The sequence below is a fragment of the Charadrius vociferus genome, unplaced genomic scaffold (assembly GCF_000708025.1).
Source record: "Charadrius vociferus isolate BGI_N301 unplaced genomic scaffold, ASM70802v2 scaffold173, whole genome shotgun sequence".
Classification (NCBI taxonomy): domain Eukaryota; kingdom Metazoa; phylum Chordata; class Aves; order Charadriiformes; family Charadriidae; genus Charadrius; species Charadrius vociferus.
This window is the reverse complement of record NW_009648369.1, coordinates 3,854,295-3,858,095: the sequence shown is the minus strand read 5'-3', so window position 1 is coordinate 3,858,095 and position 3,801 is coordinate 3,854,295.

Here is a 3,801-nt window from a genome sequence, read left to right as displayed (position 1 = left end):
GTGGGAGACTCCACAACCTCTCTGGGCAGCCTGTGCCAGTGCTCTGCCACTCTCAAAGGAAAGAAGTTCCTCCTCATGTTAAGATGGAACCTCCTACGTTCACATTTGTGCCCGTTACCTCTTGTCCTATCACTGGGCACCACTGAAAAAAGACTGTTCCCATCCCCCTGGCACCTTCCCTTTAAGTATTTATAAGCATTGATAAGAAAACATGCAGCCAGCATGCAGCCCCTTGCTTACCCACAGCCTGCTCCCTGGTACAGCTGTGCAGTTCCGTTCATTGACATCAGAAAAGCTCATTTTGGAGGCAGGTGAATGAGATCAATCAGCTTGGCTCATGGTTAGTCAAATGCCAGCTCTGGTGCAAGGGAGAGGGGGATCCTATGGTGGGAGGTGATACGGGGAGAGGGAACAAGTCCTGCCCTCCTCAGCAGTGGCCTCCTGGTCCCTGCACCCCTCTGCCCCTGTGGCCGTACCTCGGGCACCCGCCATTGAGCACCCACCTGAGCCACCCAGTGAACAGCATCGGAGAGACTTCTCTTGGGCTGAAACTATTGCCCCGCAGCAGCCTCTCCCTGCCCCGGGATGGGGGATTCTCCTCAGCGCCATTGCTTTTTTGCTTAAAGCAGTAGTGGCTAGAGAGGAAGACAGCTTATCAGGCTTAAATCAGCACGAGTCCTTATGAAGTCAGGCAAATTCATGAAAAATGAATTATTCAAGGCTGTATTCAAAACATAGCCATTCCCCTGACATGTTGGAAATCCAGATGAAATGCTTTTCTGCTGGAGGTGGATACCCCCAGAGGTAAAGAGGTAGCACACTTTAAAAAAACAGCTCTTTGTCTTGTCTTGAGATCAAAGCTGTTTGGGAGGCAGGAGCTGCCTCCCGGAGCGTGCAGGACCCTGCCCAGTCGAGCTCAGGGCTTGCTGGAAACCCACAGGGTAAAACTTAAGATTCAAGTTGTGCAGCTGAGCACGAAGTGAATCTGACTTTTTCATTTCACTGTCCAAGGTGAGTGCAAACAGATAAACACATGGGATAATGACTAAGGGTCAATTAGATGTAAATTTTCTGTAGCTTGGTGCTCTAGCGGAATCACAGAGTCACATAATCTTTTAGGTTGGAAAAGGCCTTTAAGATCATCAAGTCCAACCGTAAACCCAACACTGCCAAACCATGTCCCTAATTGCCACATCTACATATCTTTTAAACACCTCCAGGGATGGTGACTCCACCACTTCCCTGGGCAGCCTGTTCCAATGTTTTACAACCCTTTCAGTGAAGAAATTTTTCCTAATATCCAGTCTAAACCTCCCCTGGCACAACTTGAGGCCATTTCCTCTTGCCCTATCACCTGTTACTTGGGAAAAGAGACCAACCCCCCCTCACTACAACCTCCTTTCGGGTAGTTGTAGAGAGCAATAAGGTCTCCCCTCAGCCTCCTTTTCTCCAGGCTAAACAACCCCAGTTCCCTCAGCCTCTCCTCACTGGACTTGTTCTCCAGACCCCTCACCAGCTTTGATGCTATTCTTTGGACACATTGCAGCACCTCAGTGAGATGAAAGGTAGCATCTATTCATGATGGGTCGGTCCATAACACAGAGAAACTGTAGCTGTGAATTAGGACCTGCATTTGAGAACAGACTATTTCAGTTGGAAGAGACCTACAACGATCATGTATTCCAAATTTCTGTTGCCATTCTATTTTGCTAGGTGCTGTACATATGCAGAAGCCCACTCAAAAATGAGTCCTTTTGCCAGAGACCATCTATGTGTGACTGCACTGTACAATGCCTGAACCATGCAGAAGAAGAAACATGGTTGTGTTTTCAGTGGACGCAGTTTACGTCCTGGAGCCCCCATTCCTGTGCAATTCAATGTGCTTTGGACCGTGCATGGAAGGCGTGAGCCATGGGAATGCTTTGTGGGACAGTGTTTCCTCCAGGAGCATTTCCTTAGAAGAGGTGGGACTGGCAAACAAATCCAGTTTTCCCTTTCCAGCGTTCCCTCGGGTAGGACAGCGGGGGAGCGCACTCCTCCTGGGGCAGAATCACAGAATTTTCAGAGTTGGAAGGGACCTCTAGAGATCATCTCATCCAACTCCCCTGCTAAAGCAGGATTGCCCAGAGCACATCACTCAGGACTGCATCCAGGCGGGTCTTGAAAATCTCCAGAGAAGGGGACTCCACACCCTCCCTGGGCAGCCTGTGCCAGTGCTCTGTCACCCGAACCGTAAAGAAGTTTTTCCGTGTGTTGGAACGGAACTTCCTATGTTCCAACTTGTGCCCATTGCCCCTTGTCCTGTCACTGGGAACCACTGAGAAGAGTGTGGCTCCATCCTCCTTCAACCCACCCTTTAGATACTTGTATGCCATAATAAGGTCTCCCCTCTGCCTTCTCTTCTCCAGGCTAAAGCGTCCCAGCTCTCTCAGCCTTTCCTCATAAGGGAGATGCTCCAATCCCTCAATCATCTTGGTTGCCCTAAGAAGAAAGGACAGTTACCATTCCATCCATTCAGCTCCTCCACAAGGACGTATCCCCCTCCCCTGCTTCTCCTGTAGGGAACACCTCGTGACATGTCAGTGGCCACAGAGATGTCCTGTATTGGTACAGCTTCAAGCAGAAATGGAGATACGTAACCCGTATCATAAAGCTTGCAAAGCAAAGAATACATGTAAAACCAATATCCCTGCTTTCTTTTGTAAGAGGACAAAGAAAAGTAAGAGCAGAAAAGGCAAGAACTTTGGCTGTCTGCTCTGAAAATGTCCCAGGCAGATGTAGCAAGCCAGCCATGAAAGGCATTAGCTATAGATAATTAATTTGCTGAAAGCACTTTGAATATTAGCAGGTTAATTCCACCTGGTAATGATGCTGTTTCTTTATTACTACTCTGAGCAGCAAGTTCTCCAGCCTTACGATGCACTGTCTGGCCTTTCTCAAGCCCCTGCCCTGGGATCGCCGGTACCCCCTGGGACACTGAGCATCCTTTCCATGGGAAGAGTTGCGCTGTGCAGGACACTATCTCAGCATTTTGTGTGGGTGGCTTTGGCTTAGACTTGGTTTTTTTCCCGGGGTTTGTTAAAAAAACCCAAGGGGATTTGGCCTGGTGGTGAATGCATGGCCTGGAGAAAGAGTCAGGAGAAAGAAGAAATGAGGACAGAACAGGGTGGGGAACTTGGATGGCTTTTTGGAGTCACCGGGAGAAAAAGACCAAAAGATAGAAGAACCCAAAGTTTGTCAGAGCAGGGAGAACTCTGCAGCCTACGATGCCATCGGCTGGGGATGGCTCAGTTTTGGAGCTACTGAACAGCTGGAGGAAAAGGATTTGGTGAAAACCAAGGCAAAGGAGGGGAGGAAAGGGGAAAGCTGAACTCACTGTACAAATTAGAGGTATTCTGTACCTTCATATTATGAACCAATGAAAACTAAGACATTTTCCCACCTAGCATTGTGGTTATGTAGTATGATTTCTTACATGCTCGGCTGGCGGTACCTAGAGATGGTACTTGAGATCGGAACCCTTCTTTGAAGTCTCTGCTACAGGCACCACGATGAGAGTCATTCCCCAAAGTGCCTGCAGTCCCCAAAGTGAGAAGACAGAAAGCAGCCTGTCCTGAAGCAGCGCTGGAATGGTCTGCTGGGTCAGGGGAGGAAATCTCACTGCTTCTCTCCACCATGACACTGAAGAGGTCCTCTGGGAAGGTCCAGGTGGACCTCCCGGCCCCTTCTCTTCCCCCTCCCCATAGCCCTGTTATTTGGTCTCTGGGTGGACGGTGGAGGCTGCTGGAGAGGGGCGCTGAG